The sequence below is a fragment of the Hyla sarda genome, chromosome 1 (assembly GCF_029499605.1).
Source record: "Hyla sarda isolate aHylSar1 chromosome 1, aHylSar1.hap1, whole genome shotgun sequence".
Classification (NCBI taxonomy): Eukaryota; Metazoa; Chordata; class Amphibia; order Anura; family Hylidae; genus Hyla; species Hyla sarda.
The window spans coordinates 107,898,444-107,925,860 of record NC_079189.1 but is presented as its reverse complement, the minus strand read 5'-3'; the positions used below and the strand labels follow the sequence as shown (position 1 = coordinate 107,925,860).

At 45.7% G+C, this 27,417-nt stretch overlaps 1 protein-coding gene across 5 annotated transcripts in view; it reads left to right on the top strand.

Annotated features, from left to right (window-relative positions):
• The window catches only part of TLR3 (toll like receptor 3), a 92,876-nt gene that overhangs the window by 33,772 nt on the left and 31,687 nt on the right, over positions 1-27,417 (top strand). The window contains exons 1-2 of one of the 5 annotated variants that reach the window (XM_056559493.1): positions 7,605-7,742; positions 19,983-20,040. The exons of 2 other annotated variants lie outside the window; for them this stretch is intronic. The gene's annotated coding sequence lies outside the window, so the exon portion shown is untranslated. Of the gene's footprint in view, positions 1-7,604; positions 7,743-19,982; positions 20,041-25,620; positions 25,741-27,417 lie in introns of those variants that run through there. 2 more of the 5 variants (XM_056559483.1, XM_056559518.1) reach the window with 2 other exon arrangements.

Sequence of the window (27,417 nt, the reverse complement as noted above, 5' to 3'; positions counted from 1 at the left end):
GCTGACCGCAGCTTCTAAAGTGAAAGTGAAAGTATCCCGGCTAGTCAGTCAGGCTGTTCGGGACCGCCGCGGTGAAATTGCGCCGTCCCGAACAGCTGACAGGACACCGGGAGGGCCCTTACCTGCCTCCTCGGTGTCCGATCGATGAATGACTGCTCCGTGCCTGAGATTCAGGCAGGAGCAGTCAAGTGCAGATAACACTGATCACAGGCGTGTTAATACATGCCAGTGATCAGCATGAGAGATCAGTGTGTGCAGTGTTATAGGTCCCTATAGGACCTATAACACTGCAAAAAAAAGTTAAAAAAAAGTGTTAATAAAGGTCATTTAACCCCTTCCCTAATAAAAGTTTCAATCGCCCCCCTTTTCCCATGAAAAAATAAAACAGTGTAAAAAATAAAAAATAAACATATGTGGTATTGCCGTGTGCGTAAATGTCCGAACTATAAAAATATATAATTAATTAAACCGCACGGTCAATGGCGTACGCGCGAAAAAAATTCCAAAGTCCAAAAAAGCGTATTCACTTTTTATACCATTAAAAAATGAATAAAAAGTGATCAAAAAGTCCGATCAAAAAAAATTTGTACCGATAAAAACTTCAGCTCACGGCGCAAAAAATAAGCCCTCATACCGCCCTGTACGTGGAAGAATAAAAAAGTTATAGGGGTCAGAAGATGACATTTTTAAACATATAAATTTTCCTGCATGTAGTCATGATTTTTTCCAGAAGTTCGACAAAATCAAACCTATATAAGTAGGGTATTATTTTAACCGTATGGACCTACAGAATAATGATAAGGTGTCATTTTTACCGAAATATGCACTGTGTAGAAACGGAAGCCCCCAAAAGTTACAAAATGGCATTTTATCTTCAATTTTGTCGCACAGTGATTTTTTTTTACGTTTCGCCGTGAATTTTTGGGTAAAATGACTGATGTCACTGCAAAGTAGAATTGGTGATGCAAAAAATAAGCCATAATATGGATTTTTAGGTGGAAAATTGAAAGGGTTATGATTTTTAAAAGGTAAGGAGGAAAAAACGAAAGTGCAAAAACTGAAAAACCCTGAGTCCTTAAGGGGTTAAGGGGCATAGTCAGGGAAAGTACCTGGGACGTGCATCTGCATCAACAAGCTAGTTTTGCCTTTTCCAGATTAAATATATGCACATATACGCAGTATATGCACGTTTACTGTATGAATAATAAAGGAAATAAATCAATGACAGAATCCCCACCTTATTTTAAGGATCAGAATTAAAAAAAAACAAAGAAACTGCCTTTTGGATATAATGATAATAATAATAACAACATCTATAAATATAAGTTGTATGTATACAGTATGTACAAACTACAACTTGCCCTGCAAAAAAGAAACCACATCACATGGCCAAATCAATAGGGAAATAAAAAGATACAACTCTTTGAATGTGGTGTCGTAAAAATATGAAATGTTTATTATTAAGAATATGTCAAAAAAACTACATATACTGGTATTCAGTATTACTACTGGTATTTGTACAGAGAGACAAAACAAAGAGAATATGTTACCACACATTGTATAGACTTATGCACTGTAGTCAGACAGAAAATAAATGAAAAAAGAAAACACTTCCTCTGGAGAACATAGCAGCTGATAAGTACTAGAAGGATTAAGGTTTTTAAATAGAAGTAATTTACAAGTCTGTTTAACTTTCCGGCACCAGTTGATTTAAAAAAATTAAATAAATCCAGCGGAGTACCCCTTTAAGGCAAAAATAGTCTGGGACCTCTTAATTTTTACATCATATTTGTACTACATAATTATGTATTTTTAGTAGTGGCTGTACTGCTTTGTTTTTCAGCTTTATTCCATTCACTTATAATTACTTAGGGGATGTCGCAGCTCTGCACTTGTTATTTTCGGGTGTAATGTTGCTGTCAGTGGCTAGGTTCAGGGTCCAGCCTCAGGATATGAAACACAAACTATAGTAGAGATTATACATGATAATACCATACTATCTCCCTGCACTAAATGTACCGTGTGCCTGTGATATTCCTTGTGGGTATAGCCTGCCATCTAGTGTTTGCATTGCAAAATGACTTGTCATATGTTATTCACACTGCTGTTAGGAGCCTTTTTGTTGGGTTTCTGTTGCTTCATTTGCAGTCAGAATAGTTTAGTGGGCCTACTCTTTACTGGAATAAAAAAAACCTGCATAAAAAAGCATACAACTCTGTGTGAGCATGTTCTTAAGCAGCGGTGTCCAAATTGTGTACCTCTGCATGCTGGGAGTTGTAGTTCTGCAACAGCTGGAGGTCCACAGTTTGGAGATCACTTTCCTAAAGAAAATCTGGAATCACTTTAATAAGGATTAAAAAACGATGGACCTCCAAATGATGCAAAACAACAACTTCCAGCATGCCTGCATGCTGAGAGTTGTAGTTTTGCAATAGCTGGAGGTTCACAGTTTGGAGACCACAGTCCTACAGGAAGTTTGAAATCACTTTGATTAGGATAAAAAAAGTTCTAATGTTCCGATCTCTTCTGACCCCAACGACCCTGAAATCCCTAGCAGATATCCTGGGTGATACAACACCCTCCCCACTCTTTCTTTTCCAATACCAACAATTGTGCCACTTTTACCAGGCGAAAAAAACTTCACTACAACTCCACAGACCTCTGACGGTATTTGAACGGTTGTGCTCCTCAGCCTCTCCGACTCCCCGGGCGGTCAGCACGCTTTATTCTCTCCTATTGGAGGCGTCGACCAATGGCTCCCTGTCCTTCTGTGAGGGATGGGAGAAGGAATTGGGCCACGCTATCCCTGCTGACAACTGGCGCCGAGCTCTTTCCCGATGTCACCACACTTCAATCTCCTGCAAAGCACAAGAGACTAATTACAAGATCCTGACCAGATGGTGTAGAGTGTCGGCACTACTTTCCAAAATGTATCCAGGGGTGACTGATACTTGCTGGAGATGTGGGAGATTCGGGGGCACAATGCTTCACATCTGGTCACAATGCCCGTCTCTCACTGGTTTCTGGCATCAGGTCCTAGATATCATAACTCACATTACTGATGTACATATCCCGAACACACCAGAGACTCTACTGCTCTCAATCCTCCCTGACAACGTCCCCAAAGGATACAGCCGCCTGATATCCTTCCTACTCCTGGCGGCTCGAACCATTATACCGCGACTATGGAAATCCCAACTCCCGCCCTCAGTCTCCTCCGGGTTACAGGAAGTGGTATTCCTATGTAGAATGGAGGAGTTGATGGCATAAAGCAAACACCAAATGGAGAAACACTGCTATATATGAAACCCCTGGACGGCCTTTTTAGCGTCCAGAGACTATGACAACATGCACTTAACCACTTAATATTTCTAAGTCCCCTGCCTGTGACATTGATCTGTCTCTTTCCCCACCCCGGTCATCCAGGCTCGCTTCCTCAGTGCCTGGGATATACTGGTGAATACCATGGGGCGCTGTGGAGTCTGGAGACGACGATGCTTGCGAGGTAGCCGATTATCCTGATTGTCTTTCTCTCTTCCCTCTACCTACCTTTCTCTCTTTCCTTTTCCTTCTTTTTTCTTCTCTCCTTCCCACCCTTCACCACTTCTCATTCCCCTCCCTCTTTCCCCCTCACCCCTCTATTCCCCCCCCCGTCCTTTAAGGTTTTATACAGTTTATGTTCTACAAGTTCAAGTAAAGTAGAGTGGCTAACCTTTGAGATATCCAGTCTACGTTACCGAGACTACCTAGATTACAGCGCGATGTTAGGGCCTGCAGTCTGTATATTGTCGCCTTAGATTCTCTTCAGAAGCTGACTGTTATCATATTTCTCTGCTCTATACACTAGCTTTACTTGTCCCGCTGATTAGACTGGAAACAATGTGCTTCCTTTTGTGCCACTCATGTATAAGTGATGAGCGCTTTCATTTCTGTACCATGTAAAATGTTCAATAAAATTTTATTTGGAAAAAAAAAAAAGTTCTAATGATCCTCAGCAGAGGACAGTGTAAGTATTTGTTGTAACCATTGTATGCATGACGAATGCATAACAGCTGCCCTTCTGGAGACATTCTTTATAGGGGAAGGTCATGCAGCTGTTAGTACATGTGTCAGAGACAATACTGCGATTTTGTGATGAATCTAATGTGCCATACCTTTAAACATTTCCCATGGGCATGAAATGCAGTCATGTATACTAGTACACTGCTCAAGAAAATAAAGGGAACAATAAGATAACACATCCAAGATCTTTCGTCGTATGAAATACTTTCGTTGTGCCGACAACAAAACAACACAAAAATGATCAATGGAAATCAAATTTATCAACCCATGGAGGTCTGGATATGGAGTCACACTCAAAATCAAAGTGGAAAACCACACTACAGACTGATCCAACTTTGATGTAATATCCTTAAAACAAGTCAAAATGAGGCTCAGTAGTGTGTGTGGCCTCCACGTGCCCAAATGACCTCCCTACAATGCCTGGGCATGCTCCTGATGAGGTGGTGGATGGTCTCCTGAGGGATGTCCTCCCAGACCTGGACTAAAGCATCCGCCAACTCTTGGACAGTCTGTGGTGCAACGTGGCATTGGTGGATGGAGCGAGACATGATGTCCAAGATGTGCTCAATCGTATTCAGGTCTGGGGAATGGGCGGGCCAGTCCATATCATCAATGCCTTTCTCTTGTAGGAACTGCTGACACACTCCAGCCACATGAGGTCTAGCCATGTCTTGCATTAGGAGGAGCCCAGGGCCAACCAGCATATGGTCTCACAAGGGGTCTGAGAATCTCATCTCGGTACTTAATTGCAGTCAGGCTACCTCTGGCAAGCACATGGAGGGCTGGGCGGCCCCCGAAAGAAATTCCACCCCACACCATTACTGATTCACGGTCAAACCGGTCATGCTGGAGGATGTTGCAGGCAGCACAACGTTCTCCATGGCGTCTCCAGACTCTGTCACGTCTGTCACATGTGCTCAGTGTGAACCTGCTTTCATCTGTGAAGAGCACAGGGCGCCAGTGGAGAATTTGCCAATCTTGGTGTTCTCTGGCAAATGCCAAACGTCCTGCACGTGTTGGGCTGTAAGCACAACCCCCACCTGTGGATGTTGGGCCCTCATACACCCTCATGGAGTCTGTTTCTGACCGTTTGAGTGGACACATGCACATTTGTGGCCTGCTGGAGGTCATTTTGCATTGCTCTGAAAGTGCACCTCCTGCTCATCCTTGCACAATGGCGGAGTAAGCAGTCCTGCTGCTGGGTTGTTGCCCTCTTGCGGCCTCCTCCATGTCTCCTGATGTACTGGCCTGTCTCCTGGTAGATCCTCCATGCTCTGGACACTACGCTGACAGACACAGCAAACCTTCTTGCCACAGCTCGCATTGATGTGCCATCCTGGATGAACTGCACTACCTAAGCCACTTGTGTGGGTCGTAGACTACGTCTCATGCTACCACTAGAGTGAAAGCACCGCCAGCATTCAAAAGTGACCAAAACATCAGTCAGGAAGCATAGGAACTGAGAAGTGGTCTGTGGTCACCACCTGCAGAACCACTCCTTTATTGGGGGTATCTTGCTAATTGCCTATAATTTCCACCTGTTGTCTGTTCCATTTGCAAAACAGCATGTGAAATTGATTGTCAATCAGTGTTGCTTCCTGAGTGGACAGTGTGATTCACAGAAGTGTGATTGACTTGGAATTACAATGTGTTGTTTAAGTGTTCCCTTTATTTTTTTTAGTAGTGTATAAGAAACAGCTGAACTTGTTTTTTGCTGTTCCCCTACGTCTGAACTTCTTATGGTGGACAGATTGTTGTATCACTGAATGAGTAAAGATTATGGGGGAGATTTATCAAAACCTGTGCAGAGGAAAACTTGCCCAGTTGCCCATAGCAAACCAATCAGATTGCTTCTTTCATTTTTCACAGGCCTTCATAAAAATGAAAGAAGCAAGCTGATTGGTTGCTATGGGCAACTGGGCAAGTTTTCCTCTGCACAGGTTTTGATAAATCTCCCCCTATATTATCATTTATTTGCATTTTGGGGGAGCTTTATCAAAACTTGTGCAAAGGAAAAGTTGCTCAGTTGCCCATAGCAACCAATTAGATTTCTTCTTTCATTTTGTAGAGGCCTTGTTAAAAATGAGAGAAGCAAGCTGATTGGTTGCTATGGGCAACTGTGCAACTGTTCCTCTGGACAGGTTTTGATAAATCTCCCCCTTTATGTTTTCTACAGGAAATGTTTTGGCGATCAGATGTTTGATTGTTGCTATTTTCCCCTGGGTTTTCCCTGGTGTATTCAGTTTTAGTGATGAGCGGCATTGCACATATTCGAATTCGCGATATTTTGCGAATATATAGATGAATAGTCGTCCTATATTCACGAATTTCGCATATTCGTTATATTCGCATATTCGAGGAAGAAAACAGTGAGAGGGTGGGTAACTTTACTATTGGTTGCTAGGGATGTTGTTGAGAACCTCTGACAAGTGTATTTGCATCATTCTAATTGGCCCACAAGTGAAAAGAAGGAATATGCAAATATTCATATATGCGAATATGCGCATATACTAATATTCACATATGCGAATTTGCACATGTGCGCATATGCGGAAAAAAGCAAATATTCACAATTTCGAATATATAGCCAATTTATTCGCAATATTCACGAATTTGCGATATTCGCGATAAAAAATTGAAATGCGAATATTCACGCCCAACACTATTCAGTTTATATTCCTTGAACAAATGCCAAAATGAGCCACCACACAGTGCTGCCAACTATGTTTAGTCTTCTGTAAAATAAGAACAAATTCCTGTTTGGTTTTTATCTTCCCTTTTTTACATGGCCTTGAGAGGGAAGTGCACACTGGGTCTTGTCTCGTGTTGCCATTTGGAAATCTTATTCAGTAAGGTGCATAGAATTCAGAAAAATGCTGAGAGAGACATACTACAGCTGGAGCTTGTGTTATTCAGCTCATGCATGTGACAATTGCATGTAACTTTATAAAACAGGAAATGGATTGAGGTAAAAAAAAGCAATCATGTTGGTCTGTCATTAAAATGGTACTGTCATTTAAAAAAAAAAAAAAAACAAACAAACAAAAAACTTTTGACATGTCACTGAGACATGTCATAAAGGAACAAGCCTACTATTTCTCAAATTAACCGAGAAATAAAGACACAGACAATGGAAATTGGAGAATAAAGACCACTGTCTCTTTAAAAAAGGGTTACTGAATACAAAATAATAAAGTAATTTAAAATAAATTTACAATACAATAATAATAATAAATAGTTAAAACCATCAAATACTGTATATAAAAAAAAATACAATAAATACCCAACTAATCAGCTTTGCAAAGCACTTGTCCATCTGGGCAACCACCTCTCTACCAAAGGATCATAACAAGAAGAATGACATCAGCAGGGAGGGAGGGCGATCAGGTGTTTACTCTTCTGCTCTGACTGAGTCTGGACTGCCAATCTTGCTCCTTATAAGGATTTGTTTTTCTGCCGATGGAGACTATGACCAATCAGGGTACAGAGCTAATTCCCGGAGGCTCCAGCACACCTGTAAGAACAATCTGGAAAATGTAAAGACTAAAGGAAGGGGCCGCAGGGGTGTGGACTAAACTATTTAGCAGTCATCAAAAAAAACAACCAAATACAATATTATTTAGGAGAACAGGGGAGGAGTGGCAGGACCCAGAGGAGCTACAGGAAAGCTGTGTAAACAGGTGAGAATTGTCTCCTTTTTTTGTTGTTGCCACATATGCTGGGCGTTAGGCTAAGTTTCAACTTGTTTTTTTGTGTGCGTCCCCCCCCCCAAAAAAAAACAACAACACCAAAACAGCCCCCATGGCATTTTTTTTCATTGAAAAAAAAAGTCTGCGGCATTTTTTCACTCTTTTTTAGCTCCTTTGCGTTTTTTTTTTTTTTATCCTGGATGAGCTGCACTACCTGAGCCTGGGTTGTAGACTCCGTCTCATGCTACCACTAGAGTGAAAGCACCGGCAGCATTCAAAAGTGACAAAAACATCAGCCAGGAAGCATAGAAACTGAGAAGTGGTCTGTGGTCACCACCTGCAGAACCACTCATTTATTGGGGTGTCTTGCTAATTGCCTATAATTTCTACCTGTTGTCTGCTCCATTTGCACAACAGCAATTGAAATTGATTGTCAATCAGTGTTACTTCCTGAGTGGACAGTGTGATTTCACAGAAGTGTCATTGACTTGGAGTTACATTGTGTTGTTTAAGTGTTCTCTTTATTTTTTTTGAGCAGTGTATATATGAGCCAACCATATGGGTTTGTACTTGCATATAGTAAACAGTTGCCAACAAAAAACTAGTGATATTTCTACCCCTCTGTCTAACGTAGTATATACCCCTTCATATTATTTGGGAAAATAACTTACCCTGCTTATAGTTATTGCTAAATGCAGTAGAAAAGTTACCTTAGGCTGCTTTCACACTATATCATTTCTCAGTTTTAAAGACCCGTTATAATGTTCCATTAAGGAAACCCTTAAACGGCCGTTACAAAATCCCATACGGCCGTTACAAAATCCCAGTCAAGTCTATGGGATTTAGTGATTAGCCGTTATGACCCGTTAATGCCGTTATGAATAATGGATTATTTTGTGATGGGAGAAAATTAGTGCATGTACTGTTTTTCTCCTGTCACAATATTACATCTGTTATTCATAACGGCATTAATGGGTCATAACGCCTAATCACTAAATCCCATAGACTTGACTGGGATTTTGTAACGACCGTATGGGATTTTGTAACGGCTGTTTAATGGCCGGTTTTAAGGGTTTCCTTAACGGAACATTATAACAGGTCTTTAAAATGGAGAAATGATATAATGTGAAAGCAGCCTTAGCTGTAAGGTCTGTCTGTTTATCATGCCCCCACTTGCTGTATCAGTAATAAAAGCAGGGTTTACTGCTCACTATGTGGGAGATTTATTAAAACCCATCTTGAGGAAAAGTTGCTTAGTTGCCCATGCTAGCCAGAGAGTAGTTGAATTGGTGCTGAAACTATAACTTAAAGAGTATCTGTCACTAAACTAAACTTTTAATATATTGTTCCTTATGTAATTATAAGACACTTTGCTATTATTTGTTGTTAAAATTTTCAACCTTTATGTGTTTTTAATGTGATTGAAAAAAAAACGGCCACTAGGTGGCTCTGTTCTGTTCCCTGTGAAAGTCAAACAGTTAGTTTGGTCTCCTCAGGCCTGGCAGGAGACCAAACTCAGAAAGTGGGTGTGGGGCATGGCAGGATCGACTCTCGCAGGCTTCAGTGACATCGTGCCTGCTGGGGAATGCCCACTTCCTCCTGCCGGGAGCTCACACAATGAGGGGAATTTATCAACCCTTTTACCCAAGTTTTTCTGTGTAAATTTGTCGCAAAAAAGTCGCTACTGCGACACCGTGACTTTTTGTGCGACAATCATCTATGCGAGCAAGAAGAGCAAGTTTTATTTTTTAGACTACGGTACGCGGGTTTAAAAACTTTACTTGGTTTAGTCAGGTATTTAGTAACTGCGACAGTCGCAGCTGCGCAATAAAATGTCGCAACAGCCGTAAAAATTTACTAAATTTACTCCAGCTCCAACATGGAGCAGGAAAAGCTACTGCCGCCCGGGCTCCAACATACTTTCTCCCCGCTACCCTCACTTTACATCCCCCCTCTCACCTGCCAGCGCCACACAACTCCCATCTGTCTGCTAACTGTTGCAAGACTACAAGTCCCAGCATGCCCTTACAGTGAGGACACACTGGGAGTTGTAGTCCTGTAGCAGCGGGAGCTGAGCGGCGCGGGCAGGAGACAAGGGGGGATATCAGTGTCCCCATCATTATTAAGTGAGGGTAGCGGGGAGGCAGTATGAGGAGCCCGGGCTCCTTACATATACCGGCGCCGGAGACTCCTAAATCCCCTGCTGTCATTTCACATTTCCCGCTGGGTCCTGTGATTGGCCAGGACCAGCAGCCAATCACAGGACCCGACCGGAACAGTGACATGATTAGGGGATATAGGAGTCTGTCAGGGGGGGTCCATCAGCATACACCCCCCTCCCCCCACCGGCCTTCACCTGCTCTGTGCCCGACCGTAACCCCCCCCCGGCCTTCACCTGCGCTGTGCCCGCCCGTAACCCCCCCGGCCTTCACCTGCGCTTTGCCCGCCCGTAACCCCCCCCCTGGCCTTCACCTGCGCTGTGCCCGTCCATAACCCCCCCACCAGCACCCCTCTACTCCCCCCAGCCCCCCGGCCTTCACCTGCACTGTGCCCGGCCTCCGCTCCCACGTCTTCGGTTGCGCCGGCCTCCGCTCCCACGTCCCTCCGTCAGTGACGTCACTCGCAGGGCGCCCGGAGAGAAGGATCGCTGCGCTGGATGGGTGAGTGTGTGTGTCTGTCTCTATCTCTGTCTGTGTGTCTCTGTCTGTGTGTGGCTGTGTGTGTGTGTGACTGTGTGTGACTCTGTATGTGTGTGACTGTGTGTGACTCTGTGTGTGTTTGTGTGTGTGACTGTCTGTGTGTGTGACTGTGTGTGTGTGTGTGAGACTATGTGTGTGTGTGTGTGTGTGACTGTGTATTACTCTTTGTGTGTGTGTGCCCGGGCTCCCTTTGCAGGACTACAACTCCCAGCATGCCCTTACTGTAAGGACATGCTCGGAGTTGTAGTTGTGCAGTGCAGGCGAATGACAAGCTTGTCCCCTACCCCCAGCTGTAGGACTACAACACCCAGCATGTCCTTACTGTAAGGACATGCTGGGAGTTGTAGTCCTGCAGCTGGGGGCAGGGGACAAGCTTGTCACTTGTCCACACATCTCCTGCACCACACAACTACAACTCCCAGCATGTCCTTACTGTAAGGGCATGCTGGGAGTTGTAGTCGTGTGGGGCGGGAGATGTGCGAGCAGGTGATAATAAATGTACTAACCCATTTTTATTTATTTTTTCTTCTCATTTCAGATCCCTGTATCCTGTGGACTCCTTCGGATTCGGTGGACTATATTTCGATGACCAATCTTTTTTCTTTGTTTGATTTTAATAAAATGGTTAACGAGGGCTTGTGCTTTTTGTAATAAATTTTTTTTAAACCTGTTGTGTTTTTTCCTTACTTTACTTGACAGGCATAGTTGTGGAAGCTGTCTTATAGACAAAGTCCATTACTGAGCTGGGCTTAGCGTTAGCCAAAAAAACAGCTAGTGCTAAACCCCCAATTATTACCCCGGTACCCAACGCCACAGGGGTGCCGGGAAGAGCCAGTACCAACAGGCCCAGAGTGTCAAAAATGGCGCTCCTGGGCCTAGGCGGTAACAGGCTGGCGTTATTTAGGCTGGGGAGGGCCAGTAACAATGGTCCTCGCCCACCCTGGTAACGTCAGGCTGTTACTGTTTGGTTTGTATTTGGCTGAGAATAAAAATAGGGGGGACCCTATGCGTTGTTTTTTTTTCATATTTAATTATTTATTTAAAAACAAAACGCATAGGTTCCCCCCTATTTTTATTCTCAGCCGAATACCAACCAAACAGTAACAGCCTGACGTTACCAGGATGGGCGAGGACCATTGTTACTGGCCCTCCCCAGCCTAAATAACGCCAGCCTGTTACCGCCTCTTCCCGGCACCCCTGTGGTGTTGAGTACTGGGGTAATAATTGGGGGCTAGCGCTAGCTGTTTTTGTGGCTAACGCTAAGCCCGGCTTAGTAATGGACTCCGTCTGTAAGACAGCTTCCACTACTAAGCCTGTCCAGTATGTAAAAAAAAAAAAAAAACAACAGGTTTCAAAAAAATTTTATTACAAAAAAACACTCCCTCACAAGCCCTCGTTAACCATTTTATTAACATCAAGCAAAGAAAAACGCTGGTCGTTGAAGTAGTCCACCGAATCCGAAGGAGTCCACAGGATACACAGATCTGTAGAAGTAACAAAAAAAAAAAATAATAATGAGTAAGTACATTTAGGGAGAAAAAACAGTGTTAAAAAAAATGTAATAAACACACACACACACACACACACACACATATATATATATATATATATATATACACACACTTTTTTTCCCCAAAGCTGCATAGTGGTGTTCTGTAGTCATTATTTGGTTTTTGCTTATGTGTGCTAAAAAAATGGTCTTTAAAAGTGATTTCTTGGTTTTTGCTCATGTAAGCCAAATTTATCAACCCCCTGTGATAGTATGATAAATATGTCATACATAAGCAAAAAAATAGCAAGAAAAAAATGACTACAGAACTTGCTTACCAATAAATGTCCCCGAATGTGAACAAGAGGAAAGCTATGATAAACAGCTTTTTAAAGATCAAAAATGTTTAAAGGCAGGAGGGGTGTTAGGAATAGTAGGGAATATAATCTGAGTTATCTTAAGAAATATGGTTTGATAACAGGTACTCTTTAACTGCCCTTTTTTTGCTGACCTGGCCTTTCTTAGTTTCCTGACAATCTGTACACTTAATCCAGTGAAGAGGCCATTGCCCAGTTGGGGGGCACTGTTTAGGGTGGATCTTTAAAGGGGTACTCCACTGGCCAAAAATTGGAACATTTAGTGCCGAACGCTGTGTGTGCTGCAGGGGTCAGCCACGTCCCCTTTTCATGTCATGCCCCCTCAATGTAAGTCTATGGGAGGGGGTGTGACGGCCACCCCGATCCCTCCCATAGACTTACATTGAGGGGCTTGGCCTGACATCACAAGGGGCGGGGGACGACCCCCACATGCTGGCCAGTGGAGTACCCCTTCAAGTAGTTAGGGACAATGGTTTGGGGTATATTCAGATCTGCACTGATCTCTACCCTGGATGTGACAATGTATTTTATGGATACTGAGTGCCGAAGACCAAACTTCTGTTTCATAATGCTACATCTTTAAGATGGCTGCAGCTTTTATTCATTCAGTGGAAATGTGCTTCAGGGTCCTACACATCAGTGACAGATAACTATTCTGTTATTTTACTGTGCCTGCCCTAGAAGCAACAACCATTGAATACTGGCTATACTTGTTTTCACTGTATACTTTTGTACTACTTATTGGGCACGAATATGAGCGAATCGAATCTGATGAATCCAAATTCGTTACGAATTTCAGACAAAATTCAATTTGCAACGAATGCGAATATCGCCGAATATCGCTGAATTGCTTCATTAAACTCCATTTAGTGTGGTCCAGGCTCCAGGGCATCTAAAATGGCGGATCCACATGTGAGGACATGGGGCAAGGAATCCTGGGAAGGCGGTAACAAGGGTAGGCAGGATGACCCTGAATAACATGCAGCATGCAGCCTATCAGCAGCCAGTCACCCCTGTGATGTCACAGCCCTATGTAATCAGCAGCCATCTTGCCTCCAGTTACTTCAGCCTTATATTGCAGAGAGATAGAGAGGGACAGACAGCGCTGTGTGTTGCACAGAAAAGCATTTTTACAGCAGAGATTCACCTCCCAGTCAATACAGTGTTCTATTATAGAGAGGGACAGAGAGCAATGTGTTGCACAGTGTGTTGCACAGAACAGCAGCGATTCACCTCAAGCCCAAATCCTGCCTAGAAGCACTGATAGGGAAGGGAGTGAGATTGAGGGAGTGGTACACAGAAACTGTGTACTGCTGGTGTTGTACACAAATACTTTTTTAAGCATACTGGAGTGCATTGTCCTCCCCTCATAAGTGCATACCACATTCGTACATCTAAGTGGTATAAAGGGTACATCTCAGTGGTGAACTATTTTGTTCCTGTTAAAGTCTTAAGTGACTAGATACTGTGAAAGGCCAGGCAAAAGTACACACCGACTGGTGTTGTACCCAAATTCATTTTTAAGCGCACTGGAGTGCATTGTCCCCCCTCATAAGTGCATACCACATACATACATCTAAGTGGTATACTATTTTGTTCCTGTTAATGTCTTAAGGGCCTAGATACTGTGAAAGGCCAGCCAAAAGTACACACCGGCTGGTGTTGTACACAAATACTGTTTAAGCGTACTGGAGTGCATTGTCCTCCCCTCATAAGTGCATACCACATACGTACATCTAAGTGTTGTACTATTTTGTTCCTGTTAAAGTCTTAAGTGCCTAGATCAGTGTTTCCCAACCTTTTTCGGGTCGGGGCACACCTCGAAAAAAAAAAAATCCGCGGGGCACCGCTACAGAGGTTGACGAGCAAAAAAAAAAAAGGGGGGGAAATGGTAAAAAATGCAATGCACTATATCTATTTATCAGTGGGTATGTAGTTTAAAGTGCTGCTTTATGCAGCAACTTACCAATGACGTCTTCTCTAATTTGCAATGTTGCCTTCTTTTCTCCATTTGGTCCGGGCCATCATCACGATTTCTTCCACACACAATTCTTCACCGTTAAACCTGCAAAACAAATCTATTAGGCGCCAAACTTTTTTTTAAATGGGTGACAGAGGGGTGTAGAAGAGTGTACATGGGTGACAGAGGGATGTAGAGGGGTAGACATGGGTGACAAAGTGGTTTAGAGGGGTGTAGAGGAGTGTAGAGGAGTGTACAGAGGGGTGTAGAGGAGCATACATGGGTGACAGGAGTGTAGAGGAGTGGACAGAGGGGTGTAGAGGAGCATACATGGGTGACAGGGGTGTAGAGGAGCGGACAGAGGGGTGTAGAGGAGCGGACAGAGGGGTGTAGAGGAGCGTACATGGTTGACAGGGGTGTAGAGGAGTGTACAGGAGCGTACATGGGTGACAGGGGTGTAGAGGAGTGGACAGAGTGGTGTAGGGGAGCATACATGGGCGACAGAGGGGTGTAGAGGAGTGTACATGGGTGACAGAGGGGTGTAGAGGAGTGTACAGAGGGGTGTGGAGGAGCGTACATGGATGACAGGGGTGTAGAGAAGCAGATATGGGTGACAGGGGTGTAGAGGAGTGGACAGAGGGGTGTAGAGGAGTGTACATGGGTGACAGGGGTGCAGAGGAGTGGACAGGGGTGTAAAGGAGTGTACGTGGGTGACAGGGGTGTAGAAGAGTGTATAGAGGGGTGTAGAGGAGCGTACATGGGTGACAGGGGTGTAGAGGAGTGTACAGAGGGGTGTAGAGGAGTGGAGAGAGGGGTGTAGAGGAGCGTACATGGGTGACAGGGGTGTAGAGGAGTGGACAGAGAGGTGTAGAGGAGCAGACAGAGGGGTGCAGAGGAGCATACATGGGTGACAGGGGTGCAGAGGAGTGTACAGAGGGGTGTAGAGGAGCATACATGGGTGACAGGGGTGTAGAGGAGTGGAGAGAGGGGTGTAGAGGAGCGTACATGGGTGACAGAGGTGTAGAGGAGTGGACAGAGAGGTGTAGAGGAGCAGACAGAGGGGTGCAGAGGAGCGTACATGGGTGACAGGGGTGTAGAGGAGTGTACAGGAGCGTACATGGGTGACAGGGGTGTAGAGGAGTGGAGAGAGGGGTGTCGAGGAGCGTACATGGGTGACAGGGGTGTAGAGGAGTGGAGAGAGGGGTGTAGAGGAGCGTACATGGGTGACAGGGGTGTAGAGGAGTGGACAGAGAGGTGTAGAGGAGCGGACAGAGGGGTGTAGAGGAGTGTACATGGGTGACAGGGGTGTAGAGGAGTGGACAGAGGTGTAGAGGAGCAGACAGAGGGGTGCAGAGGAGTGTACATGGGTGACAGGGGTGTAGTGAAGCAGACATGGGTGACAGGGGTGTAGAGGAGTGGACAGAGGGGTGTAGAGGAGCGTACATGGGTGACAGGGGTGTAGAGGAGTGGACAGAGGGGTGTAGAGGAGCGTACATGGGTGACAGGGGTGTAGAAGAGTGGACAGAGAGGTGTAGAGGAGTGGACAGGGGTGCAGAGAAGTGGACAGAGAGGTGTAGAGGAGTGGACAGGGGTGCAGAGGAGTGGACATGGGTCGACAGGAGGGTGAACATGGGTGACAGAGGGATGACAGAAGGGTGGACAGGGGTGACAGGGATGACAGGAGGGTGGACGGGGGTGGACATGGGTGATGGGGGGTGAATGGGAGTGAAAGGGATGACAGGAGGGTGGACAGGGGTGACAGGTGGGTGGACAGGGGTGACAGGAGGGTGGATGAGGGTGAACATGGGTGACATGGGTGACAGGAGGGTGGATGGGAGTGAAAGGGATGACAGGAGGGTGAACAGGTGTGACAGGAGGGTGAACATGGGTGACAGGAGGGGGTGAACATTGGTGTGAACAGGGGTGACAGGAGGGTGGTGAACATGGGTGACAGGAGGGTGGATGAGGGTGAACATGGGTGACAGGAGGGTGGATGGGAGTGAAAGGGATGACAGGAGGGTGGTGAACATGGGTGACAGGAGGGTGAACATGGGTGACAGGAGGGTGGATGAGGGTGAACATGGGTGACAGGGGTGACAGGAGGGTGGATGGGAGTGAAAGGGATGACAGGAGGGTGAACATGGGTGACAGGAGGGTGAACATGGGTGACAGGAGGGTGGATGAGGGTGAACATGGGTGACAGGGGTGACAGGAGGGTGGATGGGAGTGAAAGGGATGACAGGAGGGGGAACATGGGTGACAGGAGGGTGGATGAGGGTGAACATGGGTGACAGGGGTGACAGGAGGGTGGATGGGAGTGAAAGGGATGACAGGAGGGTGACCATGGGTGACAGGAGGGGGTGAACATGGGTGACAGGGATGACAGGAGGGTGAACATGGGTGACAGGAGGGGGTGAACGGGAGTGAAAGGGATGACAGGAGGGTGAACATGGGTGTGAACAGGGGTGACAGGAGGGTGGACAGGGGGGGCTGGATATGGATGACGGGGGGGGGGAACATGGGTGACAGGAGGGTGCACAGGAGTGAAAGGGATGACAGGAGGGTGGACAGGTGTGACAGGAGGGTGAACATGGGTGACAGGAGGGGGTGAACATTGGTGTGAACAGGGGTGACAGGAGGGTGGTGAACATGGGTGACAGGAGGGTGGATGAGGGTGAACATGGGTGACAGGAGGGTGGATGGGAGTGAAAGGGATGACAGGAGGGTGAACAGGTGTGACAGGAGGGTGAACATGGGTGACAGGAGGGGGTGAACATTGGTGTGAACAGGGGTGACAGGAGGGTGGTGAACATGGGTGACAGGAGGGTGGATGAGGGTGAACATGGGTGACAGGAGGGTGGATGGGAGTGAAAGGGATGACAGGAGGGTGGTGAACATGGGTGACAGGAGGGTGAACATGGGTGACAGGAGGGTGGATGAGGGTGAACATGGGTGACAGGGGTGACAGGAGGGTGGATGGGAGTGAAAGGGATGACAGGAGGGTGAACATGGGTGACAGGAGGGTGAACATGGGTGACAGGAGGGTGGATGAGGGTGAACATGGGTGACAGGGGTGACAGGAGGGTGGATGGGAGTGAAAGGGATGACAGGAGGGGGAACATGGGTGACAGGAGGGTGGATGAGGGTGAACATGGGTGACAGGGGTGACAGGAGGGTGGATGGGAGTGAAAGGGATGACAGGAGGGTGACCATGGGTGACAGGAGGGGGTGAACATGGGTGACAGGGATGACAGGAGGGTGAACATGGGTGACAGGAGGGGGTGAACGGGAGTGAAAGGGATGACAGGAGGGTGAACATGGGTGTGAACAGGGGTGACAGGAGGGTTGACAGGGGGGGCTGGATATGGATGACGGGGGGGAACATGGGTGACAGGAGGGTGCACAGGAGTGAAAGGGATGACAGGAGGGTGGACAGGGGTGACAGGAGGGTGGACAGGGGTGACAGGAGGGTGGACATGGGTGACAAGGGGGGCGGACTGGGTGACAGGGGGAGGGCGGACTGGGTGACAGGGGGGGGGTGGACTGGGTGACAGGGGGGCGGACTGGGTGACAGGGGGGGCGGACTTGGTGACAGGGGGGGGGCGGACTTGGTGACAGGGGGGGGCGGACTGGGTGACAGGGGGGGGGCGGACTGGGTGACAGGGGGGGGCGCAGACTGGATGACGGGGGGGCAGACTGGGTGACGGGGGGCAGACTGGGTGACAGGGGGGGGACAGACTGGGTGACATGGGGGGCAGACTGGGTGACAAGGGGGGGGGCGGACTGGGTGACAGGGGGGGGTGGACATGGGTGACAGGGGGGGTGGACATGGGTGACAGGGGGGGTGGTGGACATGGGTGACAGGGGGGGGGGGTGGACATGGGTGACAGGGGGGGGTATACGGTGGACCCGGGTGATGGGGGGGGGGGTGTGACAGGGTTGAGAAGGGGTAATAGAGGGGTGAAAAGGATACAGTACCTTAAGCAAGCCGGTCCGCGCAGCTTGCAGGTCCACGTCAGGCACGGGAGTCCGGCGCAGGTGAAGATCGTTCCGCCCCAGGGACCCATTTTCGGCTCACTGCGTCGCAAGGTAGAAGGGGGACGCAGGGAACGCAGGGGATGCAGTGGGGAGGGGGACGCTGTGTGCGCAGTGCGCACGCAGGCTTCCCTTCCCCCCCTGCGCCGCCAGTCATAAGCGCGCAGGCCGGGGCGGGATATTTAAAAAAAAAATCAATAAAAAAAAAAATCACAGCAAAATCCCGCGGCACCACGGCCAGTGGCGAACGGCACACACGTGTGCCGCGGCACCGCGGTTGGGAATCACTGGCCTAGATACTGTGAAAGGTCAGGCAAAAGTACATACCGACTGGCGTTCTACACAAATTAATTTTTAAGCGTACTGGAACGCATTGTCCTCCCCTCATAAGTGCATACCCCATACGTACATCTAAGTGGTGTACTATTTTGTTCCCGTTAAAGTCTTAAAGGCCTAGATACTGTGAAAGGCCAGCCAAAACTATACAACGGCTGGTGGTGTAGACAAATACTGTTTTAAGCTTACTGGAGCGCATTTTCCTCTGAGTTCCCCTCACTCAGGTTTATTGAACGGACTTTTGCAGAAATTTCTACAACTTAAACTGCCCCCTTTTAAATCCACTCTTGATAACCTTGACACATATAATACTACCTCTTTTTTTATAGCACTTTTATTACAGATTTTAGTGTTTTTTGAAGTTTGTGTTTTTTGCACTTGCATGTTCTGTAATTAGGGCTGTAGCTCTGATGAGGCGAGTGAGGTGTGCTGTGGCAAGGGGGCGCAAGGGGGATCCAGCACACATTACCCTGAGGCATTGATTCCCAACCAGGGTGCCAAGACACTCTGGTGGGAAATATGGTGCTAACATTTTTTGATTTTTCTGCCCAGGCCTGCATACCTGTGAGTCCCAAGCATGCAGGCCAGGCGGGAGGGAAGTCTGTGTGCAGTGCCGGGACAGGTGATGCTGCAGCTCCAATCCTCGTGTATCCTCCCTGCTCTGTGGAGCAGCTCTGGACTCTGGATTCTTCCTGGTCCCTCAGCAGAATTATGTGGATGGAGGGAAGCAGCAGGGGCAACGCTATCAGAGGCCTACTCAGCTTCAGGTAGTGCACCTCCACCCTTCTTTCACTCCTCTACACCTCTCTGTCACCGCTCGTAACTTCTTTGTAACCCCTGGACACCGCTCAGTTATCCCGTACACCCTTCTGTCACCCCTGTTTGCCCCTCTATCACCCATGTACACCCCTCTACACCCTTGTCTCCCATGTACACCCCTGTCACTGTGTGGGGTAATGCAGGTGGCATTGTATGTGCTTGTGGAGGGGAGGGGGGGGGGGTGGCTGGAGGCATTTTAGTGAGGCTGGAAACATTGGGGGAGATTTGTCAAAACTTGTGCAAAGGAAAAGTTGCCCAGTTGCTCACAGCAACCAATCAGATTTCTTATTTAATTTTTGCAAAGGCCCTGTTAAAAATTAAAGAAGCAAGCTGATTGTTTGCTATGTGCAACTGGGCATTTTTTCATCTGCACAGGTTTTGATACATCTCACCCCTTGTGCATTGTGGGAAGGCTGGTTGCATAGTGTTCGGAGGAGGCTGGAGTCATTTGTAGGGAAAAGGGGAGGATAATGCTGGAAAAGTGCAGAGCCTAATACTAATATGTTTGTGTTGCAGGTTCCATGATGTCCTGTGCCAGATGGGGAAGAAAAAAAAGAGAATGACTGATTATTCGGTAAGGGTGTCCCACTAATTTATTTCCAAGGGGTGCCCCAAGTCAAAATGGGGGGGGCACAATTTTCTGTTCTCGCCTCAGGAGCAAAAGAGCTAGTTACAGCTCTGTCTGTAATGCAAATCATGTAACAATGTTTAGCACTTATAAGATCGCTGTTATTTTTTGTTCTCGCCTCAGGAGCAAAAAGAGCTAGCTACAGCTCTGTCTGTAATGCACATCATGTAACAATGTTTAGTACTTATAAGATCACTGTTATTTTCTGTTCTCGCCTCAGGAGCAAAAAGAGCAACAGTAGCTACAGCTCTGTCTGTAATGCACATCATGTAACAATGTTTAACACTTATAAGATCGCTGTTATTTTCTGTTCTCGCTTCAGGAGCAAAAAGACCTAGCTACAGCCCTGTCTGAATTGCACATTATGTAACAATGTTTAGCACCTATAAGATCGCTGTTATAAGAGCCTTGTAGTTTGCAGACTTTGTTTAACCCCTTAAGGACACAGCCCATTTTGACCTTAAGGATGCAGACGTTTTTTGCAAATCTGACCTCTGTCACTTTAAGCATTAAAAACTCTTGGATGCTTCAACTTATGAATTTGATTCCAAGATTGATTTTTCGTGACATATTCTACTTTATGTTAGTGGTAAATTTCTGGCGATACTTGCATCATTTCTTGGTGAAAAATTCCCTAATTTCATGAAAAATGTGAATTTTTTTTTTTTTTACCTTGAAACTCTCTGCTTGTAAGGAAAATGGACATACCAAATAAATTATATATTGATTCACATACACAATATGTCTACTTTATGTTGGCATCATTAAGTTGATTTTTTTTACTTTTTAAGACATTAAAGGGCTTCAAAGTTTAGCAGCAATTTTCCAGTTTTTCATGAAAATATCAAAATCAGAATTTTTCCGAGGCCAGTTCAGTTTGAAGTGGATTTGAGAGACCTTTCTGTGAGAAATACCACATACATAACCCCATTATATAAACTACACCCCTCAAAGTATTCAAAATGATTTTCAGAAAGTGTATTAACCCTTTAGATGTTTCAGAGGAATAGCAGCAATGTGAAAGAGAACATTGAGAAAAAAACATGTTCTTGTAGACCCATTTTATTTTTTATTTTTACAAGGGGTAAAAGGAGAGAAAGTCCCCCGAAAATTTGTAACCCAATTTCTCTTGAGTAAGAAAATACCTCATATGTGGATGTAAAGTGCTCTGTGAGTGCACTGGAGGGCTCAGAAAGGAAGAAGCGACAATGGGATTGTGGAGAGCAAATTTTGCTGAAATGGTTTTTGGGGGGTATGTTGCATTTAGGAAGCCCCCCATGGTGCCAGAACAGCAAAAAAAAAAAAAAAAAAAACTACAAGTAATGTAACAAGGGGTACAGTGAGCCTAGACACCCTACAGGTGTTTGACGACTTTTTGTTAAAGTAGGAGGTGTAAATGACCAGCCAAATTTTCCCACCAAAGCGCAATAGCGCTCCTTCTCTTCTGAGCATTGCAGTTCGCCCGTAAAACACTTTACATACACATTTTGGGTATTTCCTTACTCAGAAGAAATGGGGTTACACATTTTGGTGGGCTTTTTGTTACTATTACCCCTTGTGAAAATGTAAACTTTGGGGTAACCAGCATTTTAGTGCAAAAAATTAAAATTTTCATTTTCATTTCCAACTTTAACGAAAATTTGTCAAACACCTGTGGGGTGTTAAGGCTCACTATACCCCTTGTTACGTTCCATGAGGGGTGTAGTTTCCAATATGGGGTCACATGTTTTTTTTTTGCGTTTATGTCAGAACCGCTGTAACTATCAGCCACCCCTGTGCAAATCACCAATTTAGGCCTCAAATGTACATTCACTCCTGAGCCTTGTAGTTCACCAGCAGAGCACTTTACATCCACATATGGGGTATTTCTGTACTTAGGAAAAATTGCATTACAAATTTTGGGGGTCTTGTTTTCCTTTTTCCTCTTGTGAAAATGAAAAGAATGGGGAAACACCAGCATGTTAGTGTAAAAAATTTAATTTTTTTGCACTAACATTCTAGTGTAGACCCCAATATTTCATTTTCATAAAATTTTCATAATTTTCATAAGGAGGAAAAGCCCCTAAAATTTATAACAGAATTTCTGCCGAGTACCAAAATACCCCATATGTGGCCCTAAACTGTTGCCGTGAAATACGACAGGGCTCAGAGGTGAGAGAGCGTCATGTGCATTTGAGGCCTAAATTAGGGATTTGCATAGGGGCAGACACGGATGCAAGCGTTACTCTTGCCTCAGCCACCACAAATATCCTACGCCAGTGTTTCCCAAATAAGGTGCCTTCAGCTGTTGCAAAACTCCCAGCATGTATGGACAGTCAATGGCAGTCCGGCAATGCCGGGAGTTGTTGTTTTGCAACAGCTGAAGGCTCTGTTTTGGAAACGTATTTTTATTAGTGGTGGTGGTGGTGGTGGGGGGGGGGGGTAATTGTGTAAGGGTGTATATGTAGTGTTTTTATTTTTATTTTGTGTAGTGTAGTGTAGTTAGTGTTTTTAGAGTACATTCACACGGGCGGGAGTTTACAGTGAGGAAACTCACTGTAAAGCCCCACCTGTGTGAATGTATCCTGTACATTCACATTGTGGGGGTAGGGGGTGCTTACGAGCGGAAACCTCCAACTGTTGCAAAACCCCCGAAAATTTGTAACCCAATTTCTCTTGAGTAAGAAAATACCTCATATGTGGATGTAAAGTGCTCTGTGAGTGCACTGGAGGGCTCAGAAAGGAAGAAGCGACAATGGGATTGTGGAGAGCAAATTTTGCTGAAATGGTTTTTGGGGGGTATGTTGCATTTAGGAAGCCCCCCATGGTGCCAGAACAGCAAAAAAAAAAAAAAAAAAAACTACAAGTAATGTAACAAGGGGTACAGTGAGCCTAGACACCCTACAGGTGTTTGACGACTTTTTGTTAAAGTAGGAGGTGTAAATGACCAGCCAAATTTTCCCACCAAAGCGCAATAGCGCTCCTTCTCTTCTGAGCATTGCAGTTCGCCCGTAAAACACTTTACATACACATTTTGGGTATTTCCTTACTCAGAAGAAATGGGGTTACACATTTTGGTGGGCTTTTTGTTACTATTACCCCTTGTGAAAATGTAAACTTTGGGGTAACCAGCATTTTAGTGCAAAAAATTAAAATTTTCATTTTCATTTCCAACTTTAACGAAAATTTGTCAAACACCTGTGGGGTGTTAAGGCTCACTATACCCCTTGTTACGTTCCATGAGGGGTGTAGTTTCCAATATGGGGTCACATGTTTTTTTTTTGTGTTTATGTCAGAACCGCTGTAACTATCAGCCACCCCTGTGCAAATCACCAATTTAGGCCTCAAATGTACATTCACTCCTGAGCCTTGTAGTTCACCAGCAGAGCACTTTACATCCACATATGGGGTATTTCTGTACTTAGGAAAAATTGCGTTACAAATTTTTGGGGTCTTGTTTTCCTTTTTCCTCTTATGAAAATGAAAAGAATGGGGAAACACCAGCATGTTAGTGTAAAAAATTTAATTTTTTTGCACTAACATTCTAGTGTAGACCCCAATATTTCATTTTCATAAAATTTTCATAATTTTCATAAGGAGGAAAAGCCCCTAAAATTTATAACAGAATTTCTGCTGAGTACCAAAATACCCCATATGTGGCCCTAAACTGTTGCCGTGAAATACGACAGGGCTCAGAGGTGAGAGAGCGTCATGTGCATTTGAGGCCTAAATTAGGGATTTGCATAGGGGCAGACACAGATGCAAGCGTTACTCTTGCCTCAGCCACCACAAATACCCTACGCCAGTGTTTCCCAAATAAGGTGCCTTCAGCTGTTGCAAAACTCCCAGCATGTATGGACAGTCAATGGCCGTCCGGCAATGCCGGGAGTTGTTGTTTTGCAACAGCTGAAGGCTCTGTTTTGGAAACGTATTTTTATTAGTGGTGGTGGTGGTGGTGGTGGGGGGGGTAATTGTGTAAGGGTGTATATGTAGTGTTTTTATTTTTATTTTGTGTAGTGTAGTGTAGTTAGTGTTTTTAGAGTACATTCACACGGGCGGGAGTTTACAGTGAGGAAACTCACTGTAAAGCCCCACCTGTGTGAATGTATCCTGTACATTCACATTGTGGGGGTAGGGGGTGCTTACGAGCGGAAACCTCCAACTGTTGCAAAACTACAACTCTAAACAGGAACTGACAGACGTCTATGAGACGGCGCTGTACATACAGTGCTCACTGCTCAGATGTCTGTAAGGCTGCTTTCACACTATAAAGTTCTTCCGTTTAAAGATCTGTTATGAAATTCCATTATAAAGTCTTTTATAACGGATCCTTAAACTTCCGTTAATAAATCCCATTAAAGTCTATGGGATTTTTTAATCTTCCGTTTGTACCTTTTTTGTTCCGTTAAACTAACGTCCGTCAGTTATAACGGAAGAATAGAACTTTTTTCCGTTTATAATTAACGGATCATTGAACATCCGTTAATTATTAACATTGAAGCCTATGGAGTAACGGACGTTACCAAATACACCTGTTATTGTCTGTTAATTTAAAGTCCGTTAGTGCTGCTGAGCATGCTCAGTAGAGACTTCACACTCCTGAAGTCACATGGGAAAGTTGAGTAGTGCTCACACCCCCTGTCACACCCCCTCTACTTCTTGGTCAGACAGCAGGAGGCAACAGTAGGAGTCTGTTCTGGGTATCCGTATTCATCCGCCACCATCCGACTGATAGCACCCCTGATAGCACTTCAACAGCGCTCTATTAACAGCCCAAGAACCAGAGCAGTGCACCCTCCCCCCCTCCAGGAGGCAAAGTAGTGCACCACCCCCTCCAGGAGGCAGAGTAGTGCACCCTCCTGCACCACCCCCCCTCCAGGAGGCAGAGTAGTGCACCCTCCTACACCCCCCCCCCCCCCAGGAGGCAGAGTAGTGCAGGGCAGGATCATTGTGGCATCCTTTTACACCCTCCCCTTCAGGTAGGAGGAGGAGCTTCAGCTGTTGCAAGGTGTGGAGATAGGGAGAGGTCAAACAAAGGTGAATATAATGGTCGTTAATAATAAGGTATTAATGGATAATAACGGATAAACATTTATCCGTTTAATTAACGGACGTTAGCAATCTATTCATCCGTTATAATCGTTTTATTCATCCGTTATATAACGTCCGTTAAATCAGTATAGAATTGAATATAACGGATGTTTTATAACGGATTTATGAACCATAGTGTGAAAGTATCCTAAGCACGTTCTACACAACAGAACCAACAATCCAGACGGCATTCAGGGGATACAATTGCTCAATTTATCCTCAGTGCATGTATCACAATAGAGTACTATGGCATTAATGAGGCTTTGGATGTGTCTGTTATTCATAGATAGATAGATAGTTACTTTAATGTCAGAAAACACTACAAATAAAATGAAAAGAAGTTAAAGCAAGAGTGGTTGTGAAGGTAAACATGGAATGCTGGGCATATTCTGCATGTATACGTGATGTTATGTGAATGATGAGTTAACCACTCCCAGGCTGGAGAGCCTTCCCTATCCAGTGACTCACACCGCCAGCTTCAGCTCCTCCACCTACAATATGCAGGCTGGCCTTTGTGCTCTTTGAGTTTGCAGAGTAAGAAGGACTTGACTGTTCTCCAACCCAGAAGAAGAGTCTGTAAGTTTCCAATACACGTGCCTGTAATACCGTAATGATACAATGTTCTACTTGTTTATTTGGTGAACAGTTTGTAAGCTCTCTACTTGCACAGGGCTCAGTATATATGTGTACACCGGCATGTCTCATTCTGCATATTGTTGCATGAAATAAACCAGTGGTCCCCAAACTGTGGCCCTCCAGATGTTGCAAAACTACAACTCCCAGCATGCCTGGACAGCCAACGGCTGTCCAGGCATGCTGGGAATTGTAGTTTTGCAACATCTGGAGGGCCACAGTTTGGGGACCACTGAAATAAACCCTATTAAGTTATCTGTCAACAATGATGTGTTCTTTCACCTTTAGCACCATGGCTAATCTGAATGATATATATATATATATAGTAATCTAACTGTAAAAAAAAAGGACTACTGTATATCAGTGGACATTGATTTGCAGCTTTCCACTCCCAAGCATGGCCATGCTGAGAGTTATAGTTCACATCGGGGTGGGCCAAAGCTGTTCAATGAAATTCCTGGAAATACAGTGACCCCTCGACCTACGATGGCCCCGACATACAATAATTTCAACATGCGATGGCCTCTCAGAGGCCATCGCATGTTGAAGGCAGCATCAACATACGATGCTTTTGTATGTCGGGGCCATCGCATAAACGGCTATCCGACAGTGCAGACTGCTTCAGCCACCGCCGGATAGCCGTTTATGGTGCTCCGTGAGCTCCGGTGATGTCTCTTACCTGTCCTCGGGGCTCCGGCGCGTCCTCTTCGGGATCCCCTGCATCGTCGGTGCTCTCCATCGTCGTCATCATGTCGCTGCGCACGCCGTCCCATCATCCAATAGGAGCGGCGTGCGTAGCGACGTGATGGCGGCGACGGAGCGAGCGGATGCCGGGGAAGCAGAGGCCTTACTGGAGCGTCGGGGGCACCTCGAGGACGCGACGACAGCAATGGACGGCGACATCCCGGGCAGTGGTGACGAGCGCTGACGGTCCGGAGCGGCGGGGACAGGTGAGTACAAGTTCCTCTAACAGTGGTCTTCAACCTGCGGACCTCCAGATGTAGCAAAACTACAACACCCAAATTATTTGAGCTACATCAACAGCCTCCAAGTATGTGAAATACATTAGATCCCTTTGGCCATGTTGCCTACTGAAGCATCATGAAAAAATATACATAGTTTGTTTCCTTGTTGACTGACTAGTTAAAATCAATTTGTAGCCCTGGCCTTATTGTGCACACTTATTCATTGCATGTGCAAGATTTGCTGATAGAAATATCCAGTTTGTAATCTGCCATGTAACTAGTAATCTACAACTTTGAGTAAACTCATCTATTAGGTTGTGTTGTGTTAAAAATGATTCCATGCTCTTACCTGAATATAAAGTATCCTATTGTCTATGTGACTGCATCAATAGGTAAAATCTGTAATATATACCGTATTTATCGGGGTATACCACGCAGCGGCCTATAACACGCACCCTCATTTTACCAAGGATATTTGGGTAAAAAAAGTTTTTTACCCAAATATCCTTGGTAAAATGAGGGTGCATGTGTGTACCCCGATACACTGTTTCTGACCCCGCAGAAGCCCCCAGGAAAGGCAGGGGGAGAGAGGCCATCGCTGCCCGCTTCTCTCCCCCTGCCTTTCCTGGGGTCTAGAGCCCTGCTGCCGCCGCTT